General features: G+C 40.6%; 1 protein-coding gene across 4 annotated transcripts in view; it reads left to right on the top strand.

The window, feature by feature from the left end:
• Positions 1–20748, top strand: part of SGCD (sarcoglycan delta) — a 1401159-nt gene that overhangs the window by 144829 nt on the left and 1235582 nt on the right. For 2 of the 4 annotated variants that reach the window (XM_023528637.1, XM_023528635.1), the window contains 3 exons: positions 3344–3455; positions 9273–9430; positions 10100–10275. The gene's annotated coding sequence lies outside the window, so the exon portion shown is untranslated. Of the gene's footprint in view, positions 1–587; positions 919–3343; positions 3456–7352; positions 7896–9272; positions 9431–10099; positions 10276–20748 lie in introns of those variants that run through there. The other 2 variants (XM_023528634.1, XM_023528636.1) reach the window with 2 other exon arrangements.

Genomic DNA, 20748 nt, shown 5'->3' with positions numbered 1-20748 from the left:
TTTGTACATTTTCCAAATGTGAGTATGAAAAGCAGATACTTTGAGAATTGACATCTGTCACCAATTTTAACTTCTTCAATTAGAGAAAGAACGTAAATGGAAATCCAATTGTGAGCTTATCAAGGACAGGGATCTGTAGCTTATCTTTTTGTATCCTTAGCCGCTAACATTCCCTCAGTAATCCATAGGCAAAAGATAGTTGAGAACTATTTTATCCAACAGGTATTAACTGACCACCTACTACGTTCCAGGCACTGTTCTATGTGCTGAGAATATAGCAGTGAACAAAACAGAAAATCTCTGCTTGCTCAGAGCTAATGTTCTCAAGGGAAGATAAGGCTGAAAAATAAGAATATAATATACTTGGTATGAAGAAAAAGAAAGGAGAATAAGGGGAGAGAGAGTGAAGGGAGGGGTGTACGTGCATGTGTACTGTTTTCTGTAGGTGGCTTCTCTGTTATGGTGCCATTTGAACAGTGACCGAAGGAAGTGAGGAGAGCAGCCATGTGGTCATCTGGTAGAGAGTTCCAGCCAGAGGCCCGAAAGTAGAAATGTGCTTGGTATGCTTAAATGACAGCAGTGCGGTGAGAGGAGCTGGACCCGAGTGAGGAAGGGCCAGAGTGGTAGGACAGGACTTTAGAGGTAGTGTCGGAAGAGGACAGGTCACCAAGGGTGGAGTAGGTCAAGGCTGGGACTGTGGACTGTATTCTGAGTGTGATGGCAGCGTTGGGGGTGGACATTGGAACTGGGGAATGATGCAGGCTTATTTATGTTTCAGAAGTATCTGGCTGCTGTACTCAGGGCAAGAATGGAAACGGAAAACTGTTGGGTGGCTCTTGCTGTACTTCTGCTGAGATGATGGCAGCTGGCTAGTGGTGGTGGTGACCCCCTGTTAGCAAAGAGCCTAACATACAAGAGGTGCTCAGTAAATGTTTATAGTTTTTATTCACCAGGATCTCCCTCCCTCCCTCCTTCTAATATCTTTAAAAATTTGCCTTGTCAAGAAAGATGCGTTTACTTCCACTCGTACATTCTTTTAAAAGCATTATTTGGGGCGGGAGGCACAGAAAAGAGAATGTCTTCTTAGAGGCTGCCATGGTTAAAACAAGAATGATACCTTAAAGGGATTTTTTAAAAATTAAAAAACTATACTCCTTTATATTCTTCTAATAGATCCATTGTATCTGCTCTTTGCAAGAGACAGTCTATGCTCTCTTCTCTACTTTTTTTCTCTTAAATAAAAAAGTTTTAAAACTGATGCATTACACTTTTAGTCCTGGTCAAAGCTTTGCAGCAAACGATCTTTCCTGTTACACTGTTCCTTCTCCATCTGCAAAGGCCGAACCGTTCCCCCCTCTGCTTCCCACGGAGTATGAGCCAAGATGGTTTTCACCAAAGATACATTTTCTCTTCTATCGCATCTCTGATCATGGCCATTAATAATGTCAGCTCGACTCCGGAAACAGTCTGGAAAGTTAATCAGTTGATTTGCTTTCTTCCTCATTTTGTGATTGTCTGGCTACAGTAAAGGCAAAATGTCTGGAAAGTCACAGAGGTCTTTTTAACAGGGCAGTCGACAATTTAGAAGTATGAGTAAGGCAGGGAGGGAGAAGACCAGTATGGGGAGACTAAAGGAAAGAGTTTTGGACACTGACTGCATGGAGAGGAAGTCTAACACGGCTTTGCACCCTGGAGAGTATAGATCAGAGGGCCAATCGTTTCTAATGTGAAACAAAAAGGCTTTCTTCAGGAAGAAGCATGAAAATGTGCACCTGTGCCTCAGATTTCTTTTTCTGCTAAAACGGACGTTATCTTGTGAATAGGAACAAATGGCTGGAAACTCCAAGTTGGTGATGTAGTGATACTTTGAAACATCAAGCAGCATCTTTTATAAAAAGTAAATGAAAGGGTAAAAATATTAACACTCTATAAAAAAGCCATAGCACCTGCCTGAAGCAGGTGTGCTGAATGCTTTAATATTTATTTATTTATTTATTTTTAGTCTCAAGCACTGTAACTGAGAAAATTGACTTTCACATTAGGCAAAAGAGCAGTTGAGAATTCTAATAACGCTCTAACAATATCTATTCACCTTTTGTCATAAAGTACATTAAAATAATGAGAACATTGGTGGAACTCTTGGGTAGCTCCTAAAATTTTTGAAGATACCAAGAATTTGATAATAGGCATTTTAACCAAGCAGATAATCCCCTAAACATAAATAGCCTCTCAAATTATTTAAGGGCAGTAGCCATGTAAATGATATGAAATGAGAGGTTTAATAACAATAATAAACATTTTAATAATATGATAATAGATGTGATCAACATCTTTTAAGTGATTATTCTGTGACACGTACTGCGTGTGTGCACGTGTGTGCACGTGTGTGCACGAATGCACATATATTCTGCGTGTGTATAAACATGCACAAAAACATTTAAAATTTTTTATTTAGATATAATTACATATCATAATATTTACTTACTGCAAATGTACAATTCAATAATTTTAGTAAATTGATAGAGTTGTGCAACCATCATCACAAGCTAGTTTTAGAACATTTTCGTCACCCCAAGGTATTCTCCGGGACCTGACTGCAGTCAACCTCACTCCCACTCCCAGCCCCAGGCTGCTTTACACACTGTCTCTATGTATTTGTGTTTTCTGGACACTGCATGGAAGCGGAATCATACAGCATGTTGTCTTTTGAGTCTGGCTTCTTTTACTTAGCACAATATTTTGGAGATTCATTCAGGTAGGATCAGACATCAGTAGTTTATTCATGTTTATTGCCAAATAGTGTTCTATGGTATGGATGTGCAGCATTTAGTTTGCCCATTCACCAATTGATGGGAACTTGAATTGTTTTCAGTTCTGGATTATTATGAATAATGCTGCTATGACTATTTATGTACGTCTCTTTGTACACACATAAAATTTTAATTGTCCCAATTAGCCTATGCTTTAGAAGCATTATAATTTCTTTTTCTCCAGATAATGAAACTAAGGCTCAAAAAATTATGAAACTTGACCAAGGTGATAAATGCAACAGGGGTAATATTTTGAAAAACTGTTGAATGCACTTTCTTCTTTGGCGTTTCCATATACTTTACTGACTCCCCAATTAGCCCTGAGTCATTTATCTACTTCAGTGAGAGGTGAGGGAATTAGGAGCATTAAAGCAGAACTAAAAAGATAGAAGAATAAGTTAATCAGCTTCTGACATTTGGTATAAGATTTAGGGGCAAGATAGTAAGATTAAAAGCCAGGTTTTAGAAGGAGGGAGTATAGGGCAAGGAAAGGGAGGAAGATAGGACATTAATTTATTTTTTATTATTTTTAGCCTATCGAGAGGAACACGTGGCAGATTTGAGTGGTGAAGAAACCTCTTCTGCTTGTTGGCCTGGCCGTTTGGCTTCCTGCCCTGGTTGAGGAGGAAGAGTTTGATGGAAAAGGTAGGATCCTGCTTCTCTGGCCAGGGCTGTTGTGGGAAGTGATAAGAGAGGCAGGGCTGGGCACATGGGCCCCGATCTTCCCACTGTGGACTTTGTGTCAGAGCAGGTGAGGCTAGTGGGGTTAGTTGAGGGGATGACAAGGTCAGGGGCTTTGGACTCAAAGCACATTTGGGGCTCTGGGCAGAGGTTGCCTCCAGTTTGTCTTGCTCCAAACAGAGGGACAGCCGCATCCCAGGAAACCTGGCAGCTCAGCGTGCTTGGGCGGAGAGAAGGCCAATGTCCGGCTTTGCTAAGTTGCCCACAGGGGCCTCGTGGCGTAGAGGGTCCCCTCGGCTTTCCTCTGTGCCCTGAGGGTGGACCCGGTGCAGGTGGTCTGGGGGACATTAGCACTGCATTATGGAGAATGTGGATGGACTGCCTGCTTCTGGGCTTTGGATGGAGGGTGTGACTAAGACTCAGCGGTGTAGCTGGGGCAAGATCAGACCTAGAACCTTTCTAGGCCATCATCGAAAGAGAAAGATCTGGCTGCGGGGTGTCAGGCACGGAGTAGCAGAATATTCAAGGGACAGAACCAGTAACAACTACGAGGTCCCAGCGGGCTGGCTCATACCCAAAGGCTGGCTTGAGACAAGGGGTATCTTGCCCCACAGCTGAGACTAGAGTGAGGCCAGTAAGATGCCTAGGTCACAACTTTTAAGGAGGCACTTGTTCTTCCACCTCAAGGTTATATAAACCCAGCTCTCATATTCCCAGTCAACGTAGTAGGGAGCGCAAGGGAGGGGGTGGAGTCTCTCTGACAGAATATTTATATTTAAAGCGAGAGAGCTTTATCTAAGGCATTTTAAATTACTGTGTCAGTCTAGGTCTGCTGGAGTAGACTTTATCTAGGTTTTGTCGTTTGTTTACTTGCTTGTTTTCCACTACCAAGGGCATGAGGGGTTATTTGAAAGAACAGGTCTGTTAGGGAGATGGATAAAGAAACACCATTTCCTTGGCACGTGGGAGAGCAGTGTGAGTGGATTCGTGACCTGTTTACATATCACCATACAAATAATAATAGTGATAATAACTAAGAAGTCCCGAGAGCTGATTGTGTGCCAGGCACTGTTCTAGGTACTTTATGTGTATTAAATATACGGTGCTTCTTCACAAGACCCTGTGTGGCATTGTGTGCTTTCCTCATTTTACAGAGGAGGAAACTGAGACACAGAGAGACACAGTAACTTCCCCGAGGTCACAAAGAGCATGAATGGTGGTGAGCCAGGTTCTCGGTGTGGAGGACCGTGCTAGGAACCGCTTCAGCATGAAGGCAGTTAACTAAGATGATATCGTCTTACATGGCATAGCACTTCTCACTTTTCCAAGAACTTTCACTGTGTGATCTTATTTTATCCTTGTGAAAAGCTTAGTGGTCAAATGGGACAGGAGGCAAAATTGCCAGTTTACATATGAGGGAATCATGATGCCAGTAGCAGATAAGGAATGACATAGGGCCTTGAAAATGCCAGGCCGGCTCTGACGAGAGCTTAAGTGTGTGGAGGATCGTAGGGAGGCACCATGGAGTACATTAAATGTCCTGTCAGGAAGTTCGGCTGGGAAAGTTAAATGCAGATAAATTAGAGACCAAAAAGAAAAGATATGGATGACATACTTGAAGTTGACAATGTGTTTAATAATTATATCTTAGGATTCTGTCTGGATCTTAAAAAAGAGAAAATAAAAAGCTGCTGAATGTGTCAGCCTTCTGTTAAGTCCCATAACCATATTCTTCTTACTATCAATTCTCATTAAAGGTTGGTTGAACATAAATAAAATGCCAGTTTTGCTAATTACTAAAGATATTTAAGGAATAATCTCCATCTTACAATGTTAGATGAAGCAAATAAATAGCAGCCAAGCTTGGTTCATGACCAAAGCAAACCTGAGGCAATCAATCACAAAACTCATTTATTTCACAGCATGAGATAAAGAAATGTTTTCTAAAATGTGGCATGTGAGATAGTTTTAGGTAATATCCAAAATGAATATTTTTATTTTAATATTTTTATTAGAAGGATATTGGTTTCCTATTTATGGGAATGGTATACTTAAATTTAAGTTTAAAAGTCAAGTTGTTTAAAGAACATAATAAATAATAGCACAAGTGGTATACGAATATGGGAACATCATAAAGATGGCACACAAATAACTGAAGTTCAGGGGACACTTTATTAATGCAACAAAGACCAACTGGTTATATAATAACTCAAAAGTGAAGGTAAAATATTTTACTCCCAACCTACGCTCAACTTTTATTCAGGGTTTACTATGTATCATAAACCATGCCAAATATTTTACTTCTATTAGCTCATTTTATCTTACAACAGTTGTAAGATAAATAGCAGAACTTTGATTTTCCTTGGAGGGGGCAGTGACTCCCAACTGAAAGATTATGTTCCCAAGTTTCTTTGCAACCAAGAAGACATGTGACTCTTCAGACAGATGAGCTATAAATGATGAGCTTAGAAGTTGTGCGGAACTTTTAAGACTGGCTGCTTAAATGGAGCTAACGTATATGGAAGAAGTGCCCATTTGTCCTTCCCTTTTCCTCCTTTCTGCTCCCTGGAATGCCTTTGTGATGGCTAGTACTCCAGTAGCCATCTTGGAACATGAAGTAAGTTTGAGGATAGAAGCCAAATGCTAGAATGATGGACTAGAAAGAGAGAAGCAGCCAGAAGCCCTGATGACCATGGAGCTGTATCTTCTCTTGACTGTCTACCTCAGATTTCTTTTACCTGAGCTAGAGGTAAACTTTTATCTTTAAAATTTCCATTATTTGAGGTTTTTTGTTACAACAGCCAAACCATACTAATTAATAGAAGATGACACATCAATTTGGAATGCTTTTGAATATAGGTAACTGTAAAAAAACTTATGGAAGCTTAAACATAGGGGTTTATTTTTGTTACATAAAACAGTAAAGAAGTATGTGGCTGTCTAGGTTCTCTTCTGTTCTTCCACCTTTAGCTTACTGGCTTCTGTCCTCATGCTTGACATCTCATGGCTGCATGACTGCTATTGCTCCAGCCATTATGTCCACATAGCAGGCAAGAAGGAGATGGAAGAGTCAAAGTTCTGTTCCTCATAGGTGTTGTCTTTTTATTTGTCAAGGGAATTTCTCCCTAGCAGAATTCTCCCAACATCCCATTATTCAGCCCTGCATCTCCTAGATCTTTCTGAAATCAAGGGATCTCTGTTAACTACTGCAATATATATTGGCTTCTCTTATTAGGGAAGAAGGAAGTGGGGAGAGGCTGTGGTGAGGACATGGACAGTGAGAAAACCAAGGCTTAGAGATGAGGTGACATGGGAATATTACATAGCCAGCAGGTAGAGGAAGAACTAGGTTTTGAATAAAGCTCGAACCCTCAAACCGGGGGTCTTACCTACTTTGATGAACTGCTCTCAGAAAGACCTTAAACATCTAGCTTACTCTCCTGCAAATTTTACTTTTAGACTCTGTTAGGGATTTTATACAGGAAATACTAAATTAAGTGGCAGGTAGAACTAGAGAAACCTGAAAGATCCCTTTTTAAATTAAGCTTTAGAGCTGCTCTGTCTAGTAGAATTTTTGAAATAATGAAACTGTTCTACGTTAAGCTAATATGATAGCCACTAGCCTCAGCTATTGAAGACCTGAAATATGGCATTTATAGAGCAATATAACAGTGAAAAAGGAACTGAATTTTTAATTTTATTTAATTTCAATTAATTTCAATTACAACAGCCACGTATAGCTAGTCGCTATGGTATAGAACAGCACAATTGTAGAACTTCAAAATATTAGTTCCTAGAGTATCCCTCAATGCTAAGAATCAACAAAATTCTACCCCCCAAATAGATCTTTTTTTTTTTTAGATTTCAAGATCACCCAGAACAACTTCCAGTCCTGCAAGCTCCATTTATAATAAGTGCCCTATACAAGTGTTCAATTTTTAAATTTTTTATGCCATGTTTTTACTGTACTTTTTCTGTATATAATAATACTGCCTACTATAGCCTATTGCTCCTGGGCTACAAACCTGTACAGTACTGAATACTGTAGGCAACTGTAACACAATGGTATTTGTATATCTAAACATATCTAAACATAAAAAGAGGAGAGAGAAAGAGACTGCCCAAGAGGAGATCCTTCTCTTTTTCCAACTAGATCTTTTTTGTTTTTAAAAATTAATGGCCCACTGTTGCTTTGCGTGAAGTGGTGTTAAAAGCCAGCACAAGTAATTATTTTATCTAAAAAGTTCAGTGTGGACATAATCGTGTTATAAATATTGGTGTAAAGGATTGGCCTATGAGAAGTACTGATTTATGGAGCTCCAAGTTTCCTTTACAGCAAGTCAGCTTGCTTTTCTGAAGTTCCAGGAGGACAGTTCTCTGGCCCAACCTAGGAAGAAAGCACTGGTAAGCAGAGCTGGCCCGCAGTGGCATGGGTTAGCAGGCAGAAGTAGTGAGCCTCCCGTTAGTGCTGATGCAGGGCTGATCTACTACTTTAGCTACAAAACCCTGTGATGACTTTTTCCCGAGTCAGTAATCAGTTCAGATCTTTAGTTTCCAGGACACAGTTAATTTAAATACTTTGCCCTAATATTGTGTCCAAAGAGATGAGAATATTTTAAGATGTGTCATGTGTCATGGATCTGATTTGGAAGTTTCAGGGAAAGACACTAGTTCCCATCAGCTTTTCATCTCCCATAATACCAGGAACTGCTCCATTTCTGCGTGAATACATCACTTAGAGCAAAGGACAATACATGAATGCAAATTGAACTCTTAACAGGAATAGGTGCTCAGGTGGTAATTTGCAAACACAGTCAACTTTTTGTTTTTGAAGGGCTCCTGATATGTGTATGTTGACACCCAGTATTATCATTTTAGCAGAAACCTTTATTTGATATGTAAGATCTTAGACAACAAACAATGGGGTATGAGAGTTAGTAATGGTGTTTGCGCTTTAAAATAATAATGTAAATCAACCATATAGGTACTAATGTCAATCAACCATATAGGTACTAATGTCAATCTGATTAACATCAGACTTCTGATCAGAAACCATAGAACATCCTTAAAGTTCTGAAAGAAAGTGACTGTCAACCCAGAGTCAAATATTCATCAAAAATACCCTTTGAGAGTAATAATAACAATAATAAAGGTTATTTAGAAAATCCAAAAACTAAAGTTGAAAACTTTCTTTGCCCTCTCCCTTAAGATTAAGATACAGTTGGCCATCTGTAGCTATGCATCTTGTTGTTGCTAGTAAATACAGCCACAGGAGCTTATTTTATGTGAAAAGCCTCCATCTGCTAGATGTAATCTTTACGTACCTGTGGAAAAATGAATAAAATAAGAAGGGTCCGCTCGCTTCTGACCTTGAGTCTCAGACAGATTATGCACCTAATATAGTTTCCTTTTCTCTTTGACAGATGTTGATTCCAAAATGATAGCACTGTAGGCTTTTGACAGTTTTATCCTTTTACCTAAAAGGGGGCAAATTGGGCTTCACAATATTTCCGGTTGGCATATATTTGACTGCTATGCAGGGAGTGATCTTTCCTTTAATGAGCAATACTCTATGTCCCTTCACAGCATCTTTTCTAGTTGTAAAAATGCTGAAGCCTCCTTTGTCTCTCTGGTCTTTTTGCCAAGCATAAATGAGAAACTATTGTAAGTGAAAGTGGTCTGAGAAAATCCTCACGTGTGTCGTGGACCTATTTGTCCACTGGAGGGTAAACAGCATGAGTCGCTGTGAATGCGCTGACTCATTTGTTCCCATCTTTTCAGACCCAGCCCCAAAAGGCTTCCTAATCCTCTTCCTGCCTTCTGTTCACCACCATCACCAAGACATTATTCTCCCGGGACTGTTCGTTTCCCAGCGGTTGTGTGTAATAGGAGCGCTATTTAAGCAGAATTCACCATCGCCCAGGCTTCCTTTGGTTCAGGTACGTCGCTCCCACTTATACTCAGCTCTGTAGAAAGTTGGAGCCGAAAGAGGAGCCTTAGAGGTTATGCTCATTTTGTAAGTAGAAAAAACAGAAACAAAAAAACAAAGAAACAGAACCTCTCCAACAGAAAAGGGGATTGACAGCTCAAGGCAAAACTAGAACTGGGCATGGGCTCTTGTTTTCTCTGACATGTGGACTGTGAGAAACACCCAGAGAAGCAACACGAGTCTTAATGTTTGTATGGAAAATTAGGATGACTGACTCTAAACATGAACTTCCTTGGTGTTGACCTCGGGCAAAGTAGAATGCATGCATGAGAGGGCTTGTTAAATTTAAGAGTGAAAAACTGAGGGGGATTTAGGTATTATTTCAAGATAATTTATTGTAGAAGCATAGCCCTACTCTATTTTTCAATGTAATCACTTCCTAACTCCACACATTTATTTTGTGATGGACAAGTTTTCTGTTATTATGAAGGAAAAACAATATATAGAAAAATATAGCTTTTAGATGGGGAAAAAAAGAGAAGAGGAGAAATAATAAAGCCACCACATGCTTGAAGAAAGACTTTCTGACTGTGTCAAAAACTGGCATGTGATCCTGGGCAAGTTGCTTCATCCTGCTATGCCTCAGTTTCTCCATTTTTAAAAGAAGTGCTTATTCTAGATCTGGAATTGTGGCCCTGGACCAGCATTATTATTATCACCTGTGAAGCGCGTGCAAGACTGAGAACAGCTGTGAATAATTTCATTATCAAGGCTCCCGTCTCAGAGGCCAGAGCTAACACTGCAGGAAAACCGTGATACTAAGATCTCCCTGCTCTCCGAGGTCACTTCCAGAAGGTAAGTCTGTGATTCTAAGGTTCCACCTGATTTCGTACACTGTTCCTTGCATTTCTGGGTCGATTGGACACTTTCTGCCTGTAGAAATCAAATGTCGGTTTACCTTTCAAATGTGAGGGTTCCATGTAAAAAACCCGCCAGCAGTAGTACCAACCAGGAACTCTAGTTTTGGATCTAGAAAAGCAAGTATTTGCAGTCACGAGTATTCAGTGAGTGAGTATCATTGCTGGAAAATGAATGTTCATGATGGCTGTAAACTCTTTCTTGTGGTCTTGCGTTTTTCCGGTCTTACCACAGTGGAGATAATATCACCAAATGTTCTGAGCAGGGGCTCTGGCTTCCTGCTGCCTGCTTTCTACTTGAGCTCTGTCACTGCCAACCTTGGGTACCTAACTTTCTGTTTTAATTTCAGTTTCTCCATCTGTAAATGGGGAAATACAGAGTATCTACTTCATAGAGTTGTTGTGCGGAATCAAAAGTTACAGTTCATGGAAACGTGCTCAGCGCGGCTGGCACGTATTAAGCACTTAACAAGCATCATTATTCCACTTCTCAATATGCTGCAGCTTTCGAACGAGGGGGTGATGTTTCCTGTAGCAGATAACATGCAAATGATACGCAAATGTGAAGGAAAATGTAAAATTCTTGGGGAATTATTTTATAGTTGGGAAGTCTCTTATATGTGCAACAATGGTCCAGTCGATGATCTCGAAGGAGTGAGGAGTCATATATCACGGCAATCTCAAAAAGAAGGAGAACGGACCAGCACAGCTAATCCTTTCTGGTGTCACCTCTCTAAACGTACATTTTATTTTCTCACAGTGTTAAATCCTGATTTCGTTCTTTAGATCACTTCCCCAGTTCACTGAGCTCTGATTAACAGGCTTCCCAGGTTAGATGCGATTCCTGTTATGTGCTCGAGCCAGCCCCATAGCTTCCCTTTCACAGCGCTTGTTACTGTTGAAATAATTTGTTCATAGTTTGCTCTCATGAGGCTGTAGGCTCCATGAGGGCCAGGACCATGCTTGTTAATTGTATGTTCATGGTTTAGCCCAGTTCTTGGTTCAAACACAGTAGCTCAGAATCTGCCCCTCTTCATGCCCACCTAGATGCCTTGGCACAAATGTGTGTTCTGAGGGTTTGCTGAGTTACCGATTGACCAGCCCTTTGGGATGTCTGGGGGGCACAGAGATGGTCAGGGTCTCGGGGAAGTCTCCTCCCACTTCTAGCAGCTTCCTCTGTTTATCCCAGTGTGGACTAAAATTGTCAAAGTGTGCTCTGATGTTCAAAAGGTTGGTAAGTACTGCAGTGTTTGTTGGATGAATGGAATAATAACTATGTAGATGGATGGATAAATGGTTATTGCAATCCATGAGAAATAATGCTTATGTATTGGTACATAAGCATTATGTACAGTGTGATAGAATCAAAGAGGTAGGTGGGACCTATCACAGAACATACCCAAGGCCACTTAAATAGTCCAAAACAAAGCTGCAAGGTTGCTTGCTAGGCAAAGGAGACTCCCATTCCTTAGGAAAGGTGCTTTTAGTTTCCTCAAATAGAAAAGAAAGCTAGATCTAGCCTGAGAGAACTTTTATCTAAGTAAGGTAAAAGTCTACTTGTCAATCTCTGGATCCAAAATGGACTGCAAATTCTCTGTTGAGACAGTTTTGTGTCATTGATACTGAGAACATAGTCCTCAGGTCCAAGAGGATTAGTAGACTCTGGGTCATTAGCAGGCAGTACCACACATACCTGTTCCAGGGTGAAGCAGAGTTTTCCTTTCATATATTAGCACTGTGAGAAATCCCTCCTTTATTAACTCTGTTGTAAACCAATCATTTCAGCAACATGGCCAAATGGTGTTGGTTGAGGCGAGGTGATTTTTATTGACTTACTGTTCCTAGTTAAAACAATAACAATAAAACATTGTTTATTGCTCCATTTGTTGCATTAGGAGTCCAAGTTAGGGAAATGAGTTGCAGGTAAGGCTGTTTGGATTTAATATCCAGACAGAAGTGGTGTCAAACAGAAAGGAAGACAATTTTCCAGTTCCTTCTACCCCACCGTTCTCTGTTTCATACCTGATGTCATTTCCTCAAAGCATAACAGCTTTCAAGGGCCATATATTTGCAAAGTGGGTTTCCTATTGTTTCCAACTCTGACTTAAGATGTCTGCTATGGTCTGGAGGCTTGGGGGGTAGCATACCTTATAGATTATATTAAATTTGCTTAATAGGGTTTTAAGTATTTGCGTTTTAGCTATTTGTGTTTGGTGTTGGTGTAAGTCACGAGTCTGGCTGAGGCTTATGTTAATCTGGCTGAGGGAATGTTAATCATGAAATAAATGATGAGCAAGACCCCAAACATATTACATATGAGAAAATGTCTTCTCCTTCCTCAACTGGGTTGCCATGGTGACTGGTGGTGGGAGTGTCAGCAGTGAGATTTGGCAGAAATAGGGGGAGATGTTATAATATAGGGACTTAGAAAAATTTGTGAAATTGTTCCCCTAATGGGTTTGAGCAACCATATGCTCAGTTGCAAGAAATTCCAGTATTTCTTGAATTCAAAGGGTTTCTGTCCCCTCTGTGTTGGCTTGAAGGGCCATAGCTATGGCAGAAAATGGATTCTGGACCTCTTAACCAACAATAACAACAAAAATAAGTAGATTTAGGACAGAATTATCATCCCAGGCATGATCTCTTGTTTCTCATGAGCAGGCACTGAACTTTAGATTCATTGTCATTATTCACCCCTCTCCCATCCTGTGAAAGTACAGATTTTGCTGGTGGAGAGTAACTGAGAAATAATGAGGGCAGCTGCCCATCATCTCTTAGTGGCGGGTCAGGAGAGAGGTGATTCTGCAACATACAGATAAAACCTTTCCAGGGAAAAACTTAATGGGGGGTGAAGTATAATAAGTAAAACACAAGTCAATTGAGGAGCAGCAAGAAAGCATGACTTCTGGGAGGAAAAACCCAAACAAACTCAAATGTGAGAATAAAATGAAAATGTCTTTCCGGAATGAGAGAAAGCAAAGCAATTCAGAGAAAAAGTGGCAAAGGCGGAATTGAACCTACACTTAATAACTTCTTTTTATTATCTACCTTGATTCTTCTTGGAACTCAAAGTGCTTTCAGAGGATCTGTCTGAAATTGTTTGTTAACACAAAGAAGTTACGTAAAGACCACTTATCTCCTTGGAGTTCTAAGCCACACAGTGAAGATAGAGAAGGAGGAGACTTATTTATAATCTGTAAGCCAAGTTGCTAAACTTGTTTACCCTTGATTTGTTTTTTTTTGAAGTCATTGGCTCTACTTGGGTATGGAGGAGAAGGGTGAAACTGGGGAATGGTTTGTTGATTCTTGTGAATAGTGCGTATAACGGTGAGGATGTATTGCCAAGAAAATGTTATGTCTTGTTTCTCCCCAGATATCTCCCACCAATTTATTATACTATTGTTTAATCCCACACCAAATTTCTGGTTCAGTAAATGAGGGCAGAGTCTAATCTGCATTTTAAATAAATACTCCAAGTAATCCTCATGCAGGTAGTCTAGGAAACACACTCGAAGATGCATTGACATTGGCTTATGCCTGTGGTAGGCCCCAATGTAAGATAAATATGGTTTGAATCTCAGTTCAGCCACCTTCAGGCTGTGTGACCTTGGGCAAATGATATCTCTGTGCTTATTTCCTCTTGTAAAAAAAGGGATAATATTAGGGTCTACCTCACAGAGTTGTATTTAATGAAATGATGGAGAAAAACATTTAATATAGTATGTGACACAGAGTAAGCCCTCAACAAGCGTTAGCTATATTGTCATTTTTATTGTTGATAACGGGCTTGATGATCCCTTCTTTGAGCCTTTTTAGACTTTTGGACATAAGGAGAGGGAATGTGAACTAGCTTAAACAAAAGGGGAGTGTATTGGTTTAAGTAAAGTACAAAGATTCTTTGCTTGACCAAACAAGTCAATTGAGGAGCTCCTCAATTGACTTGTGTTTTACTTATTATACTTCAAGTCAGGCTCTTGAACTTACTTTCTCCCAAGCCCATCTCTGCACTTTGTAAAATCTAGTTTTAGCAAGAACCCTGCCAAGTCAGTTTAGTAAGAATCCCCCATCCTCCACATCTGACCACCCTTGATAGCTGATCGAGTTCCTTATCTTCCACTATCCCCCAGGTGATGTGTGATCACCCCAGCATGTCTCTGGCAAGAATCTTGTTATGGGTTTAACCAGAATCCCCCTTACCCCTGATTTTTACTTTTAGTAATTTTCTGCCTACTGACCATCCCTCCCACCAATTTTGATTCTTGGTTATAAATTCACATTCGTCCACTGTATTCAGAATTAAGCCCAGTTCTATACTGTGGTCTCTTTTTCCCATTGCAATAGGTCTTGGTTAAATTTGTTTTTACCACTTCCAATTACTTTCCAGCTCTGTTTTTTCTTTGACATAAATAAATTGTGGAAATTGCAGGTGTAGAAATGGCCTTGGTGACTAGATCGGGGAATTGAGCCCTGTCTGAACTCTTACTTCTCGTAGCATCTTCTGTGTGACATCATCTTTCTTTTGTTCCAGGCAAGGCTTTTCTCATGCTTTCCCAGGCTTTCATAGTTTCTTTTCCTCCAGAGAGGAAAAGAAACTGCTACCAGGTCTGGCCAGAAAAATTGGTGGGAGGACTGCAGTCAGCTTAGCCGAACTTATGTGCCCATCCATATACCAAGATTGGTTGTGCCTGGGTCATGTATACACCTTCTTATTAGAGGGTGGGAGGACCCACGGTGGGCAAAGACCCTTAGCTACTCACTACCCATTTCTTCTGCTTCTCTGCATCCCTGTAATTCTGCACCTATGATACATACACAGCCCAAACCCCAAAGATACCTCCTAGGCATTGGAGACGCAGCGAGATCCAAACAGGCATGCCCCCTGCCCTCATGCATCTTGCAGTCTGGTGCAGAAACAGACCTTTAGAGTGAGGAGATGAAAGACATTGTGATTGCTCTAATCTTGGTCCTCCTCTATTAGCAGTAACTGAGGAAATAGTAGTAACTACATAATAACATAAAGGAGAATGTGATCTAGAAAATGAAAGTAAGTTGAATAAGTTAATAAACTCAGAGGTGGTGATTAATGCATGCTAGGCATATAAACTTCGAGATAGAGTGATGCTGGATTCCCACACTTCACCCTCCACATCGCAAGTGACAAAGAAGTGATTCCAAGCAGACCATTATTTTAGGTAAGTCCGACTCAGCTAATGTGATTCCTTTATAGATTCACTCGGACATTTATGGACTCAAACTCCTTATTTCTGCTTTAAAAATGGGATGGGCTCACATCCACTGTCACCAGCAAGTGAATCAGATTAATAATAATACCAGTTAGTATTTATTGTGCACTTAACTGTTATAGGTGCTTTATGTGAATTAATTCATTTAATAGTCTCAACACTCCTGTGAGGTAGGGATTACTGTCTTTACACAGATACGAAAACAGGCAGACAGAGGCTAAGGGACCGTAGCATTTATCAAATGCACACAACATGCAGGACTCAGTGCTAAGTGGTTTTCATAATGTCAATTCACTGAATCATACTAATACTGAGAAGTCAGTACTGTTTACGTACCCAGTTTAAAGATGAGGCACTGAGGATTGGACACTTTAAGACCTGACTCAAAGTTACATAATGAGTATCAGGCTATTCTTGGACCCAGGACCTCTAACTTGAGATCTTGTTCTCTTAACCACTGAGCTCAGTTCTGATTTCCATATAAGCTTGCCAAGACAGATCTTCGTAAAGTACATGCATTGCCATTGTAAATTTTCTTGGAGGAGACATTGTTATTTTGTCCATCACAATTTCCTTGGAGGCAAAGAGTGCCCTCTGAGCCTTTCCTCTCTCCCTTTTAATCCCATCTACAACTCCAAGCTACCTTGGGCCGCCCACAAAGAAATGACAGCAAGTACAACATTTTAAATATTTGGTTTCACATTCAATCATTTAAAATAAAAATGGCGCACGTTCTATGTACCAAGCAGTGTGCTAGGCGATGAGAATTCTAGTAGGTTCCTTGCTACCCTCTGTAGTTTCTCCCTGCTGGTTTCCTTCATAGCAATGGCCACGATTTGTAGATTTTACTCATTTACTTATTTGTCCTCATATTACAGCATAAGGCCCAGGGGGGTAGAACTATTGTCTGCTGTCTTAATTTTGTCTCCTCAGAATTTAGGTCAGTGCTTAACATGTTTTAGGTGCTTATTAAATATCTGTTCAAAGAATAAATGAACTAATAATCAAAGAAAGAACAATGAGCTAGCCATGAGTTTATTGACTGATACGTTGGTTTCACCATTTTTTTGTGTTTATAAATTTTGATTTTTAACACCATTTCCTCCATTACCCTTTGTGTATTGCATCCACATGTGACTTCTGGCCATGGGAGTAATTAAGCAGAGGCCAGAAGATCAACATTTAGCCTGTAGTTATGGAAACTGAGGCAGTGGCGGTGTAAGGAGCCAGTGTTGACCAGACCAAAAAGTGACTGGCAAAGTGGTTTCAATATAGTTCCCTTTTAGCCAGGACTGCAAAGTCTTTTCTTTGTAGAAAAATGTGGTTTATTTGGGGTATAACCGGCCACTGGTATAGGGTATGGATCTGTTTTGTTTCAGGTGGCAAAATTCTCAGAGACTGAGATTGTTTTGCTGGTATTTTATTTAACACAGGTTCACTGTGAGAATTATAATAATTTCACAATCCAGTAGCATACAGTATAACGTCTCTTAATAAGCCAATAACAATAAAAAAAAAACATACTGCAAGGCAATGATAGATTAATTATTACACTATTCTTCCAGGCAGGGGGCGATGAAAGGCATAAAGTCCAAATTTAGTTTGTGGTGTTTCTATTTTCCCCTTTTTTAAAAAATTAAATTTATCGGGGTGACATTGGTTAATAAAATTATGTAGGTTTCAAGTGTACGGTTCTATAATACATCATCTGTGTACTGCATTGTGCGTTCTCCACACAAAGTCAAATCTCCTGTCTCCATATATTTGACCCCCTTTACCCTTTTCTACCTCTGGTAAGCCCTCTGGTAACCACCAAACTGTTTTCTGTGTCTCTTTTATTAGTGGGTACTTGGGAGAGGTGGCTTAGCCAACTGAGAGAGCCGACTTCCAGCTGCCAGTGCAAACAAAACAAAACAACAAAAAAGCAAGTCCCTTGTTGCAAGCACATCGCTGGGAAGGACGGTGCTGGTGTTGATGGGCCGGGCAAGCTGATCCCCTTCAGAGGGCTTCTGCAGTCTCTCCCCATGGCCAGCAGCAGGACTGTAGACTTTACTGTGCCAGGAGCTAATGCCCAAAGGTATTCAGAGGCTATTTAGGTCAACAAAGAGTTGCCTTCGCCAGACCCAAACTCTGAATGTTCCTCGCAAACTCTCGGTAGTTATAGTCTAAGTGTTCCCTTGCCCTAGTTGCTTCTTCAGATGTTGTATTGATAAGCCCCCAGCGGTGCCCCTCAGCAGCTGAACTGCTGAGTGGTCACTGACAACAGATTGAGATGATGACATCCTGACGTATCTTCCTTCACTCTTATATTAGAACAACTTGACTCTTAAAAACAACTTTTTTGTTGTTGTTGTTATAAACAAGTGCGTTTGAAATCATATCAAACCAATACACAACAGAAAATCCCTTCTTTAAACAGCCTGGCGTCCATGCCTGTTGTCTTGTCGATGACTGGTAAATATTTTTCCTGCCTTGGGGCAAAAAACTCAGAGGCCGCAATAGAGTGTGAGTGGAAAATAAAAATGCATTGGCGGAATAGCTACAAGATAATCCTTGTTATGATTCTGATGCTACTTTCTTGTCACAGGCAGAGAAGTTCTGTTCACGTTTCTCTAGTAGCGTCTGCCTCGGAAATTCCCTTTGCTGTTCGCCTGGAAAGAACACAAAATGTGTGGGAAGCCTAGATGGGGGTCAGCGACGTTTTTCTGTAGAAAGCTCAGGTAGTGAATATTTTAGGTTTTGTGGATCCCACTCTCTTTGTCACACTGCTTAGTTCTGCCATCGTAGTATAAAAGCAGCTATAAAAAGCACAGAAAGGATGGAGCAAGGCTGTGTTTCAGTAAAGCTCCATTACAAAAACAAGTGTCAATCTCTGGCCCCGATGTGTTTTGGTATTTAACTTACATAAAATTCTAGAACCTGGAAAGATAAACCCTCTCCCGTCACCACACACATGGTAGATATACTATTCTGAAGTGATAGATAAATCATTTAGAAAGCTCCAGTTTTGATCTGGAAATAAAAACCCATTGGGTTTTACAAATCTCCTCACACTTTTGCTATTTCAGTCAGTATTGCATGAGCGCACTTGGAGAAATAGATGTATGTAGCTTAAACCTCAAGAATTTAAAAAAAAAAAGACTCAAAATCATATCCCACCTCCTCTTAGGAGCCAGCTTCGAGTTCTCACTATTGAAAGATGCAGACCTCAGCTACAAAGACCGAAGATCAAAGCTTTAGAAGTAAATTCCCTTCAGAAAGGGCTCAGAGCTGCATTAAAAATTGCCATACTTTGTCCGCCTCGCCCTCCCTCCCAGAATTCACTGGCCCAATGCCACCTTACCCCAGAGGCCGGCCTGACCTTGGGCCATCCATCTCTGCTTGATAAAGCCAGGCTCCACAAATCACATGGCTTCTCATTGACTTTCTGTCATGGCGAGGTAACCGAAACTCTTCTTTAAGTTGAGAGACGTGACGTGCAGCTCCTTTCTGCCTAGCTGCTATCACAGGGACTTCCAGGTCACGAGAGCCCTAATCTGGCACAGAGGGTGCACACCTAAAGAGGATAAGCATTTCTGGCATCTCTTCGGTGCTCCAGGCACTGTTAGGCTCTTGGGATGCCCAGTTGGATAAGACAGCTTGGGATCCTCTGGCTTGGAGGTGGGCATAGAATTGTGAATTTTGGGAAAGAGTGAAGGTGAGTCTGGGCTTGCTGTTAATTGGTTGTAGGAAGCATCCACCTATAAGGCTAACTCCTGAGCTCCACGTCTGTTGGCCTTTGCTACATTAGCTAAAGCTCATAAAGACATGCAAACAGAGAGTAGCTTTAATTGAATAAAATATGTCATTGGTTTCTTCCCTGCCAGGCTCACTGACTTCTATGGGTCCAATTCTCTTCTTCATAGCTGGCAAGAGGCTCCCCTCTCAGGAGGAGATATGAGTCAGAACTCTTAAAAGCATGGCTCTCTTATCTTTTCTGGAGAAATACCTTTTTTTCCCCCTTGTTCAGAGATACTTTCTCGGTAGTTTTACACACGTCAGGAGCAGTGGGGGGGTATTTCATTGGAACAAGTGATACTTCCAGCAACGACTTACACTTCCTTCAGCTTCAAGATGAAGTTTTCCAATATGTATGTTTTAATCTAATATGTTATTTTATTGGTCATATCTAATCTTTGCAAAAATAGTCATAATTAATTTGACTATTCAAATGGATGAATTTGTCAAGTATCATTTAAACATCCACCATGGCCCAGTACTGTTGGCTATCTTGATAAGAAGGTACAAGTCCACTAGACTGACACCTCTGCCATCATCCTCTTCCCAATCATCCCAACCCCTCAATATGTTTACGAGAACAATGATAAGGCTGGACTAGGCTAATCTTTGATTTTGTTCTGAAATGGAAAGATAGTGTCTAAGGGCCAAATAGTCACAGGCGGCTAAGAGTCATTGTCCCTGACCCCTGGACCACCTACAGCACATGAGTCAGGGTCCTTCATGACAGCCTGTGCTCTCCCAATCACAGTGTGCATCGTGTTTTGTTCTCAGCCTTTTTTTTTCAGTCTTCCTTTCCCCATTGGACTATAAGCTCTGTGAGGGCAGGGCCCTGTCTCTTACGTTCACTTAGTAGTTCTATGCTTCTCGGTAGCTCAACTTAATTTTTGAGTTCTAGCACATACTGGCACTTAATAATTCATGGTCTGGGTCATAGCTTTCTTTAGTCTTAGCTCTCTATTCAAAAGGCCAAATATACAAACACTTATTGATTGTCCATCTGTCTGAGCTAGGTGCTGGAGATTCAACAATGGTGAGATATAGTCTCTGCTGTCACAACTGACTGTTATGTTACTTATTTTGGTAAGGCAGAATGGCATTTTAGTTAAGGATGCGGGACTTCAGCCGGGGTTCAGATCCCTGCTGCACCACTTACTTACTGGCTGTTTGACGAAGGGCAAATTACTTAACCCGTTTGTGCCTCACTTTTCTAATCTATGAAAATGCACTATCTTTTAGGGCTGTGGTTAGGGTCACATGAAGGAATGTACATAAAGTGCTAACACAATGCCTTCAAAAAAGTAAGTGAACTTAGTATGTTCAAAAGATTATTCGAACTTGAAAAAAGATGACGGCATGCCTCTTCAATGTTATATTGTTTAAAGATTATT

This window comes from Pteropus vampyrus, unplaced genomic scaffold (genome assembly GCF_000151845.1).
Source record: "Pteropus vampyrus isolate Shadow unplaced genomic scaffold, Pvam_2.0 Scaffold30, whole genome shotgun sequence".
Lineage (NCBI taxonomy): Eukaryota > Metazoa > Chordata > Mammalia > Chiroptera > Pteropodidae > Pteropus > Pteropus vampyrus.
Note: the sequence above shows the minus strand (reverse complement) of the source record. Positions and strands in the feature narration are given on the sequence as shown.